At 41.9% G+C, this 12,532-nt stretch overlaps 1 long non-coding RNA gene across 1 annotated transcript in view; it reads left to right on the forward strand.

Moving 5' to 3' along the window:
• The first annotated feature begins 10,541 nt into the window (after nucleotides 1-10,541).
• LOC110344391 (uncharacterized) overlaps nucleotides 10,542-12,532 on the forward strand; it is a 38,865-nt gene continuing 36,874 nt past the window's right edge. The window contains exon 1 of the long non-coding RNA XR_002386964.2: nucleotides 10,542-10,866. This is a non-coding gene — a long non-coding RNA (uncharacterized LOC110344391). The remainder of the gene's footprint in view (nucleotides 10,867-12,532) is intronic.

Consider the following 12,532-nt stretch of genomic DNA (forward strand, 5'->3'; position numbering starts at 1 on the left):
GAAGAAAACAAAGAACAAAAAATAAATGTAGATAAACCAAAATGAAAAACGATTATAAGAAATGAATAATAATGCCTTGTGAAGATTTAAATATATGTAGAATTAAAATACACAACAACAGCACATGAGTCAAGAGAGGAGTGAATGGAATAAAAGTGTTTGAGATCTTATATTGTTTAAGAGAGAAATGAAAGTACCATCTAATGTTAGACTTTGATAGATCATTGAAGCATGTTGTAATCTAGAGAAATCATCAAAGAATAGAAAAGGATATAACTTCCAGCCAACAGTGGAATAGAGGTAGACTAATATATGCATAACTGTGTCCAAGAAAATTTTGAAAAATAATAGAAACTGAGGGAGGATTTGTCCAAGAAAGAACAAATACTAAGCCTCTATTTATTTAAATGATTGTGGGGTAGAGGTACAGGAACAGTGCAAGGGACTAAGTATATATGTTCCCTCTCCATTCATATGATGAAACTCTAATTCCCAATATATCACTATCTGGAGATGAGGACCTTGAGAGGCATTTAAGTGGTAAAAATGGAGCCTTCTTGGTGAGATTAGTATCCTTAGAAGAAAAGGAAAGAGCCTGTAAAATTCAGAGTTAGATCTTATAGAAACCAGTGAGAAAAGACATACAACACAATGAACAGCAAATGATATGAATAGACAACGGGATCTAAGAAAAATATAAATGCCAATAATCATATGAGAAAATGCACAGCTTCTACTCATCAGGGAAATCAAAATTCAAATAATAATGAGACATGATTTTTGCACTTATTGCCAAAAATTTAAAAGATTGACAGTAACAAACATTAGCACAGATGTAGGGAAATAGGTAGTTTTGGTTCCTCACTTGAGGAAATGTAAACTTGTGAGTTCATTTGGAACCTGGTTGACATCATTGACTCATATTTAAATATGCATACCCATCACCTGAGCAATTTCACTCCTGGAAACCCAGCCTGAAGAGCTACTGGCACCCGCACACAAAGATACATATGCAATGATTGTTATTGTAGCCTAATGCATGAAAGCCAAGCTCTGAAGGGTTGGAGAATTTGTAAATGGGTATCACTAGGTGAGGAACTAAGTAAACTATGGAACTGTGGAATTCTCTGCATACATTAATATAATGCAGGAGGTTTTCATGTACTGGCATAAAAGACATCTAAGACATCACCAAGTAAAATCAAACTAAAAAAATTTGCATAGTATGATACAATCTGTGTTTAGATAGATCTTATACACTCTCACACACACACACACACACACATACTAGACATTGGGAGAAGGGATACCAATGTGCTGACCTGCTGATCTTGGTTTCTTGTAGAGAAGGGAGAATGATGAATGAACAAAGAAATGGAAACTTTCATGTATGAAAGAAATGTTTTACCCAAAACTGACACTAAAGCATCCTGTGTGTTTGGCATCTTTAAGGCTGTGGAGGCATTTACTGAGCAGTCTGAGGGAAGGGAAGGCCCTGGGCTCTCAGAGCTGATGTCTCGTAGTGCACAGGCTCCTTGTCAGGGACATAACCCTGTTCCTTGGTACATCCAATTAATAGCCTCAGATCCATTTGTTATCCTTTACTTCTCAGATATGTGACTTGGTGTTTTTGATTAATGAGTCATGTCTGATGGTGGTTCCAAATTATCCAGGCCACAAATTTAACCCCATTACTGAGAGAAATATGATTCCTTTATAACCACATGAAGTCAGACAAAAAGCTCTGTCCAGCTAGGTGACTATGAGACAAGAGGCATCCACATCTAGCTAAGAGAGATAAATCTCTCTCCCAGGAGATTTGAACAGCTCCCTCTCTCTGCTGCCTGTACTAAATCCTCCTTAATAAGCAGTAAACCTTGACTCATGTCTGGAAATCCTAACTGGCCATGATTTACACTGTTCTGTCTAAATCTTATAAAATTATAAGAATGTACTGATGCAATACTTATGAAAAATATAGTTAAATAAATGTCCTCAAAATATAAGTTATTATTTGACATTTTCTCAATTCACAGATATTAAATAATTCTCTCATCTGGAATTTTAGAAGACAATTTGATGTTTCACAATAGGTTTTTATACTCAAAAAGATACTCTGAGCTAGTTCATGTATTTTTCACTGTTACTCTAATGAATGAAAGGAAGTGAGATGGAGAGAAGATGATGTAGGAGTAAATGAATTTTCCATTATGGAGCACAAACCTCTAAAGGGAAGGGTCATTGTCAAAGCCAAATTCACCCCAAGAGACATGTCCCTCAAATGGCCTGCGCACACGGACACGTGGCCTTGAGTTCCTGGCAACTACCCTGGACTCCTCAGTCCAACAGCCTCCCTGACAAGGCTCCGGCATTCCTCCCTCCCTCCCTTGGCTGTGTTCTCCTGGCAAAACTCAGCCTGGTCCAACCAAATGATTTCATTTCAGCAAACTTGCATCAGGGCAGCCAAGTGTTGCCAGAGATGATCACTTTCAATGAACCGATGAGTTCAACCCAGGACCACAAAGTTCAAGCGCAGACTCAGCCCACAGGGCTGCCGTCCTTTCCTGTAGATTCACTTTGTCACTGGTATGGTTTGAGTATGTCCTTCAAAAATTCATGGGTTGGAACCTTAATTCTCAAATGCAGTAGTCTTGGAACTGAGGTCTCATAGAAGGTGCTTAGGTTTTAAATGCTCTTCCCTCATGAGTGGATTAATGTTATTTTTGCTGGAGTGAGTTGGGCTCTTGTGGGAGAGGGTTGCCATGAAGTTGAGTTCGGCTTCCTCAGCTCTCTCTTGCTGTTATGCTCTTCATGTTATGAAGAAGCAACAAGGCCCTCATTAAGGCTAGCACTGTGGTCTTAGACTTCAAGGCCTCCAGAACTGTAAGCAAAAGTGAACTTCTTTTCTTTATAAATTGACCAGTCTATGATACTCTGTTACAGCAGCAGAAAATGGATTAATGCTATGACTCTTTCAGAACACAGAACTCTTCTCTCCTAATTTAACCTCTTCACATTTCCATTTTGGCCAGTGAGGGCACCTTACTCTTCATGACAGAAAGAAAAGCAAATGACCGACAGCAGAAATTCCCCGATCTCCTCAGGACCCAATATGCCCAGGTGCCCACAGCTGGACTCTACTGTGTCAGCAGAAGATATGTCCCTGCTCCCCTCAGACACCCTTGTGTCCAGGAGCCCAAACTTCCTCACCATCTCCAGGAGTTTACAATTCTCTTGGATTTTAAAAATTGAATGCAGGGGGTTTTTTTCACTCTGCTCAAAACCTCCTCTGACAGCCCTGCATGCAGCAAGAAATCCACCGTCTTCATTTGGTGCTGGTAAAAGGCGACTTTGTCTCCACTCACCTCTCTAGGTTCAGCTGCTCCATGTTGTGTCAAGATGGCAGCTTTTTATAAAAGTTGTAAAAATGGGAAACCTACTTCATGCCAGTCCCTTCCTTCAAGTTCACATACCTTACAAAATCTGCCTATTTTTGTTCATTGCTCAGAACTGGGTGGATTTTTATATTTTCTCCAGAGTCTATAGTTATTATCTGAAGGTTACTCAGTGTGTTAGGAGCTGACTCCACTATGTTGAAAGAGGAACTAAATCAGTTGTCACATTGGCTTCAGAATAGTGCTGTATTGTCACTTTTTCTATACCCATCTTTAATAAATTACCTCAAAATCAAATATCATCAAAGTAAGATTTTTTTAAAAAAATTAATTTCTACTAAGTGGAAACCAAGATACAAAGGCAGATGGATAGAGGAAAGTTGTATTGAAAACCTTTCAGTGAAAAATATCTGTAACAACTGAGAGAAATTCTGGAATTTCCCTGCAGCTAAGGAAAGAAGGAAAATTGTATGGATTGTATATGTTTTAGAGTCTAGCAATCAGAAACCTACGGGTTCATTGAGGAATTCATTTTCCTTATCCTGAACTTGATGGTGTGACATGGCCTGTCCTATTGGCAGTGATACTCATGTATTCCAAGTTATTCATTATTTTTTAATCCTAGGATTTAAAGATTAATTGAAATAATTCTGGTAAAGAATTTCCAACAGTGCAGAGAGAGCAATGATAATGATGGTCATGGTGGTCTGTAATCATGGTGGTGATGTCTTGTAAAAGAGAAACACTTTGAATGACAGATTTTAATCCATTGTCTTAGTGATTCCTAAGTCAGAATGTCACTCACATGACATAGCTGTAGTATGAAACTGTCTCCAAAGAACAGTCAGCACATTGTTCTAGAGGCAGAACAACATCTGCTTGCTGGCCAGGCTCTGTAACAGACCAAGCACTCAGGAAAGGCCCAGGAAGCCAGCACTGGGAACAGCCTCTGGGATCTTCCACTTAATCTCCACATAAGTACCTGGTGCTTTGTTCTGAGGAATTAATCAGAGAAGCAATGATCTGGAGAAGGCGCTTGGGGAATGGGGCGGCATGATGCACGTTAATCAGCCTTGCCTGGGAAGCTAAGGCAGCCTCTCTTGCATAGTTCCTGTGTTTCTGAGCCCAGCGGCCACCAAAGAAGATATGATGTATGTGTCTCCAGCTATGGGTGAGAATGCTCAGCACAGAACATCTACATTCTCTGCCAATCTTTCTAAGTGGGTCAGCTAGCAGAGTATGAGCTTGCAAAAGGTCAAAGGCCAGGGTTAGTTTACATTAAAACCAAGGCTTAATGTGTGACTAAAGTGAAGATTTAGGCTGTGGTCATGGGCAGAAGTCAGTATGTGGTAAGAATTAGAGAAAAATATAGATGTTCCTCAATATTCTCAGGGAATTTGTTGCAGGACCAACCATCCCACTCAGGCAGGTACCAAAACCCATAGATGCTCAGTCCCTTTATATAAATTGGCATATCATTCCTCTATGTACTGTAAATCATATCTAGATTACTTGTATTAGCTAATATAGAGAAAATGCTATATAAATAATTGTCATAATTTATGGTTTGGGGAATGATGAATACTGGCAAGAAAAAAGTCTATTCATGGTCAATACAGATGTGACTTTTAAAATTTTTGATCTACACTTGGTTGAATTCATGGATGCAGAAACACATAGATATGGAGGACCCACTGTGTATGGCTGGGATCAGAGTTCTGTTTGTGGCCAGTACTAGGGCTCTGTGTCGCATTCCATGGCCAATATAAAAGACTCAGTTTATGTTCATGGACAGAGCTTAGCCAAGGTCAGAGTTAAGGTCCCAGAAACTCTGATTAGAAACCAGCTGCCTCTGAAGGTTTGGCAGAGGAGGAGGTGTCAGCTCATGTGAGGGAGCTCAGGTGCGCACCTCTCAGGAGCTGTGTACCTTATTTCCCAGATAACTGGGGCATAAAGAAAGCTACATTAACATTACCTGGGAGTGCTTATTTAAAATGGAGAAGCTGCTGCCCTTTCCCAATAGCCCATGAACCTGGGAAGCTGTATTTCTGTGAATTCCCCCTAGTAATTTTGATGCACGTTAAATTTGAGACTCTGCTTTGGATCCTCCAAGGCTTTCTTTCCAGGAGCTACCACAGCCATACTCCTCACAGCCCCAAGGCATCTAATGAAATCCTGATCCCTTTCCTCACTTTGGAACTCATGGCCGTGGCAGGTTCACTTATTGTCACCTGCCAGCACACGACCACAGAACTTTAGATGTTCCAGCAATTGACCATTCCCTCCTTGAATGATGGTAAAGGTGGTGCCTTGGGTTTTGACTGTGCGCACCCCTGGCTGGCTTTCCCCATTCATAGACCGCAGGTCCTACATGACAGTAACAGCAAGAATAAGCAGCAGCAGCTCCCAATTATAATGCAAGAGCTATGTGTATTAACCACTTTAATCCTGGGCCTTTCAGGTAGGCACAGTCACTGTTCTCATCTCAGAGATTTAAAAAAACAAAACAAAACAAAAACTGAGGCCAAAGAGAGGCCCATAAACCTGATCAGGACCAGACAACTAAAGAAAAGCCGAGCCAAAATTGATGCCTGAGTGTGCCCTCTACCTTCTGATGCTCTAATCCATAGCAATCCACATATCATTTCTTAAAAATGCAATGGCTCATTAAAATGGACAGCATTAAAAGAATCACTATCTCAACTCCTGCTGTTTTTCTTCATCACTTGATTGAAGTCTAAATTTATCATATCTTTGGAATAGGAAAAATTGGGGTCTTGCACCCAGTTTCTGGATGTAGAGAAGGATGATGCTTCCCCTTTGCCTCTTCATGCACATCTGTGTTGCTTTGGGGGTTTTCCCCACTCAAGCACCCTGCTTTCTGTGCAGTATTTGGCCCTCATTTGACCTTGCATTTTCCACTCATCACAGTACTCTCCCAGAAACGGCTTCCTCAGGAAATATTGCCCTTTGTTCTCTGAATCACTGAAGAAATTTGGACATAATTGGAATATACGGTGGTTTCTCTCCAAATCTAGGCCACCAAGTGGATAGGTGAAAATCATCCTTGTAAGTCTTATCCTTAGCTGATTGGAATCTGCCTTTTTGCTATGTGGTAGGTGATTTCAGGAAATAAAATCCCACTTGTTTCATTCATTAAATATGCATTTAAAATCAAAGTCGTATACACATGTACTTTAAAATTCAAACAATTCAGAAGGGCTTATCCCTCCTTCCCACCCCTAGGTGATGTGCATAGTGGGGACTCAGGAAATATTTCTTGATTACCCCTTTAACATTTCTATTTATCTTTTTGGAAACCAGCTTGTACAGAGATATGAGCTTTTTCTCATTTATTTCATTTAATATTTCCTTGTGAATTGTGGTGGTTACTGTCAGGTGGGGAATAGGACAGAGAATAATTAAATACAGTTTCCCATCTTGAAATAGTCTCTTGAAATAGGAGTTGAGGGACTGGGCATTAAAACAGACATTTATAATGCCAGAAAGAAAGGAGTACTGGCAAACTAGAAGTACAAGTGAGCATTTGGGAGTCCAGGGGAAACTACAGCTGGGGCTTACGTGACAGTTGAGAGGGGAGGGAGGGAGGGAGGGTGCAGCATTTCAGCCAAAGAAGGAAAGCAGGGAAGAAATAGGCAAGTTCTTGTAGGTGGAGAAATTTCTTCCTGGCAAAGAGTTTGCTGGAGCTTAGACCAGCAAGAGCTAGAAACTCTGTGGCCTTCATCCTACACAGACTGAGGCAAGCTGTATTTCAATGAACCTTAATTTGTTCATTCATACGATGGGGAAAATAATAGTACTGGTCAGAATTGCATGAGATCATACACATAGAGCACTTGGCACAGTGCCTGGAAAATAGTCAGCTCAATCCATCTTAGATGACAATATCCCATCCTCTTTCCCACCTCATCTCCTCCACCCACCCCAGATATTCTTGAATGCACTTTGTTTTCCTTCCAAGTTTAATGTGCAATTGTCTTACCAAGGTCCTCATCTGAATCATGAGATGCTAATGGCATCTGAGAACAACAAGTCCTGGGTTCCAAGAGGTTGTTATGAGGAGTAGATGGTGCATAATTGCTCAGGACAATCAGTCTGGGGCTCCTCAAGCAGGCTTTACAGGACCTTGTTAGAAGCTCTGAGCATCTACACACGTGATATTTGGCAATGGAAGCTGGTTAGGAGGGTGATTTGTGCAGGGGTATTGTCTCCATGGGTTGGCTTCCTTTAATATGCATCTTCTTATTAGAAATGCAGGTTCAGCCTCAAATCAAAGTCCCAAGACTGTGTCTCTGTGTGTCAGACAAAGGCTACCCTGCCCCTCTCCATCCCTGAACAGGGAGAGAGGCAATTCTAGGCCTGGAAAGTTCCAAAAAGTAATCTTGTCTAATCAATGATGCAATAAGTGATTCATGGCTTTAACTTCCCCTCTAGGAGCTGTCTAGCATCTGCACACATATCTGCCAGCATACCATCAGTAGCAGGGCTCTTACCACCACTTCAAGCACATCATTCCATTCATGAACAGACCAGACTGAGAGAAATCCTTCCTGCCGAGCTGAAATCTATCCATCTCAGGAAGGGTTAGTGAGACAATCTGTAGACCCTCCTTGTCAGAACCTCCCCATCTCTCACTCAGCCTAGAAGGAGTAATTCCATTATCAAATGGTCAGCCCTGGGGAATGAACTTTTAAAGGCTTAAAGCAAGGTAGGCTAATTAAAATCTTTGATCAAAGCCCCATAAATAGCATAAAACTTCTCTCTCTTAATTATCCTGGATGGTCTCATAAGCATTAAAGCCAAAGGGGAGAAGATGAAGAGTCAGAGAGATGAGGAGCTGGGGAGAGAACATCCCAGAAAGCAATGGCCAGCAGCTGAAAGCTACCCTATTGGTGCTGCCACCATCTTCCCTTGCCAGGAAATACTGGAGAAGCACAGAAACTTATGCTAGATTAGCTGACAATAACCCACTGAACACTTCCTACGGCAGTTGCTTTACCAGATACTAGGTAATAAGAAGAAAGGTGAGATGCTGCCATTATAGAGGGGCCAGGGCCTCACAGGGAGATAAAGAGTGGATGGTGGCAGTATTGAAGCCTAGAAATGGCTGCAGAATCACAGCAAGAGCTCCTAGCCACTCTGAGAAGGTCAAGGCTTCCTGAGTGACCTTGAGCTAGGACATGACTTATGTCTTGGAGTCAGTGAGGTGCCAGTCAAGGTCAAGTGTCAGACAGAATGGGCAGTTTCCAAGTGAAATTCTTTGAACGTCTGGGAAGTTTAGAAAGGTCATCCTGACTACTTTGTGGGGAAAATGAGAAGAGAAGATGGCACCAGGGGGTGAGAATCTTGGGTTGCACACAGTTATTGTCCAGGTGAGAGAAGATACTGCACAATCTCAGGTAATATCAAAAAAGAGGGTGATGGAGAGATATAGATGGATTCAAGAGACTTTTGGGATAAGATTAAAGAGGTCAGGTGATGGCCAACCTTCCTCATTGGATGTCTGGTGGGTGGTGGCCCTCAATGATGGCATTAGAGGAAAACTAGGTTGAGAGCTAATAGAGAATGTGAGTTTATGTTTGAATGAGATAGGTCAGAGATCAAATCACAACCTCACCTCTCCTACCCACCCCAGACTAATACCCTCATTGATTTCTCATCTCTTAGAATACAGTCCAAAAGGCTTAGGATGGCCTTCCAGTGCCTGCTGGACCACCCAGCACTCTCCTAGAAGCCCCATGCTATGCATTCTCTCCTTTGCCAGTTGCTCTCTAGTCATCAGGACTTCTGTCTGAGCCACAAGTGTCCTAAGTTCCTTCCTACCTGAGGGTCTTTGCACATTGTTCTCTGTATCTGCCAGGACCCTTTTTTATCTTCAAATCTTATCCGTTCTTTCTGTCAGCCTCTATCATCTCTTTCATAGAAAAAGTTTCCCTGACCTCATTCTCCCAAGGACTAGAGAACTGAGTTATCAAAGTTTGATAGAAATATCTTGGTTCTTTCCTTCCCAGCCCCACAGTTTAGCTAGATGTGGGTTTAAATCTCCTGTTAACTTCTGATGCCCTGTAGTCTTGAGCAAGCTCAGTCTGAGCCTATTTGTTTGTCTATAGAATGGGGACAGGAGTCTATACAGAAACCACCTGGGATTCCAGTTAGGCTGCAGATTCAGCTTTACTGGCCCTATCCTAACCTTGGTCCAGGTTCTGGTTTAGCAGCTCCTGGAGGGGCCCAAAAATGTGTACTTTTAGCAAACATACCCGGTGCTTCTAAGCATATAGTTCATGGACCAAGATATAAGACACTGTGATGCCCTGACTCACCTGGCAGCAAGTCTCAAGTGTTCAGTAACATGTGATGGCACCAGAGAGCAGCTTCAGGGGCCTTTGCAGCACCCTCTACTCCCCACTCCCTCTGTTCCAAGACTGACGTGTGTGTCAATTGTGAACATGTTATATCCATTGTAATCATAATGTTTGATGTGAAAAAGACATGTTTTTGTACTCTGATATGAAATGCAAATGAGAGCAACCAGAGAAAACTCTGCTTTTTAATTGATTTTCATTGATATACAACCCAGGTACACATCGTGTACTTTCCATGGAATTTCAACTTCAAAGGAATATCCTGGTCTTTCTTTCCAACCAGGTTGTTCCTCTTAAAAGTTTGTGCATAAACTTCAGGAATGATGACGTTGCAATTTCTCCAAGTTCTAGGAAAACAGAGGTAGTTAAAATATATCCCCACTTTTTCCATGTTTGAGGAAATGGCAGATGGCCAAGAACCACCCTTTCCCATAAGACTCAGAAAAGACTTGAGGATGATCCCCTTGTTTAATACAATAAAACCATTCTTTTTCTCACAAGTGACTAGGTGAATTGTTTGTTTTCCTGAAACTATTAAGACACAAAGATAAATATTTCCTGTTCTGCTGAGACTCCCTGAGATTACAAAAACAATCCAACTGTAAAATTGCTCCACCCATAACCTGCTACTCCTTCTTGTAAAAGTCTAAGGTAAAAAAATAATAATAAAGTAAAAACTCTGATGAGACACTCTGATCTTCAGATCTAGGGTGCTCCCCCTATTGCATCAGTAAAATATATTTCCTTATCATATTTGGTTTTGTCTTTGACAGGTTCCATCATAGTTACTGTCTATATTTTGAGAAGATGATTGATTGCCAAGTTAAGAACAGGAAATAGGGACAAGGTCACATTACGGCTTCCAAATAGATCATTTGCTAATTGTCCAGTGAAGAAGGCTTCTGTAGCCAGGCCCAGGAAGGTGGGAACCAAAGGTCCACAGTCTCTTTAGGCATGTCCATTTCTAAGCACCCAGCAGCTGGAGCAGGTGCTGTCTGTCTGTTCCTTTTGGCAGCCATGCACCAAGGGAGAATCAAAGCTTTTGTGAATTACGACCATCCAGCCCTCATTTGAATCAAGGAGACCAGGTGAGTGATACTCTTCCAGTTATATTCTTTCCTCCACCTCTGCTAAGCTTGTCTCCTTCTCCATAGGTTTGCTCCTTCTAGAAATAACTCAAATGCTCTCTCCTTCAGGTATCCCTCCTGCCTGTTTCCACATCTGAAATCTAAAACCTAAGGAGTGCTCCTTCTCCAGTACTTAGCTCTTCAGCTGTGCTACAGTCTAGCTTTACCGAAGTCAGTTGAGTTGTCAGAAGCAGCACTGTACAGTGGAAATAAGCATGTCTTTAAAATCAGATGTAGGTTGAAATTTTCACTTAACTTTTGGTGCTTTTAGTGTTGATTATGCTCAATTCCCTCTGAGTCCCTTTGCTTGTCTGTAAAATAGAGATATCAGTCTGATAGGAAATAGCTGAAGATCTACTTAGGATGCAGGTTCAGATTCAGTGGTCTGGGGTAAGCTTGATGTTTTGTTTTTCAAACAAGGTCTCATGTGATGCCATAGGTCCTGGTCCTTGTCCTGGACCATAATTTCAGTAGCCAAGTATCATACATTCCATTCCTGTGAGGAATATAGAGAATGTTTGGAGGGACCAAGTTTATATAACCACCCAAATGAACGTGAGACTTTATTAACCCTACTATTATCTCTATCACCAGTGGCTGACATGCAGTAGGTGCTGGAAATAATAGCAGCTAGTTATTGCCTCTGCTACCTGGCAAGTGATTTGAGGGTAGGATATGTGCCTAATTCTCCTTTCAAATCCCTTGCAAATAGAAAGCTAAATTATTCAGTTGTGGAGGGAAAAACCAAGTAATTTCTCTCAAGCTTTAGAGACTGGTCCTGCTCTCCTCTGTTCTGGGTATATATGCCAGAAGTCATGACCAAGGAGGAAGTCCACCCACCACCTGCCCAGCCAGTCCACCTTGTCCTGCAGTAGGAGTGCCAGCTTCCCCCAGAAGCCTCCAGTTCAGATGGAAATGAGCTCTCTGCCTCAACACATCTGTATATGGAGGGGAACAGTTGGCTTCATAACCCTGAGGGGGGACAAAAGACAAGTAAAGAAGTCTCCAGAGATTTATCAAAGACCACAGGAAGCTGTAAAACATATGTTGTGACATATTGATCCTTGACAAATTCCAGTAGCAGAAGAAGCCTTTTTCCTCCCACACTGGCTAATGAGGACCTGAGGGCAGGGTCCTCTTCTCCCTCCCGCCAGCAAGGCTACACCTGCAGAGTCTCCATCTCCAGCCAGTCATGCCAGCTGAAGCGGATCCACACCAGCTGAGAGCCCCTTCTTCCTCCAATTCCCCTGAAGTGCAAATGTGAAGCCCAGGTGCTGGCAACACTTCACAGTCCCAAACTAGAAGACCAGTTTGTGCCCAAGCCTTTCTATCTTCAAGCGTCAAGAGGTCAGGTAGATTGGCCCAGGAATTGGGGGAAACAGCCTCAGTGTGGAACAGTCTTTTCCTATCCTGGTTGCACATCAGAACTAGCTAGGAGGCTGTAAAACATGCAGTTTTCTGGGTCCCAGCTTCAACAGTTGTGGTGTGCTGCCTGGGCATTCGAATTTTCCAAAGCACTTTTGATAATTTTAATGAACATCCCAGGTGTGAGCCACCTGGCCTAGGGGAAAAAAGTTTTTGCTAAGATTTAACTTTCAAAACTGAACTTGAAAGACCTCTGTATAAC

Source organism: Heterocephalus glaber, unplaced genomic scaffold (genome assembly GCF_053883595.1).
Source record: "Heterocephalus glaber isolate CG9 unplaced genomic scaffold, H.glaber_assembly_v1.0 deba00001564, whole genome shotgun sequence".
NCBI classification, from domain to species: domain Eukaryota; kingdom Metazoa; phylum Chordata; class Mammalia; order Rodentia; family Bathyergidae; genus Heterocephalus; species Heterocephalus glaber.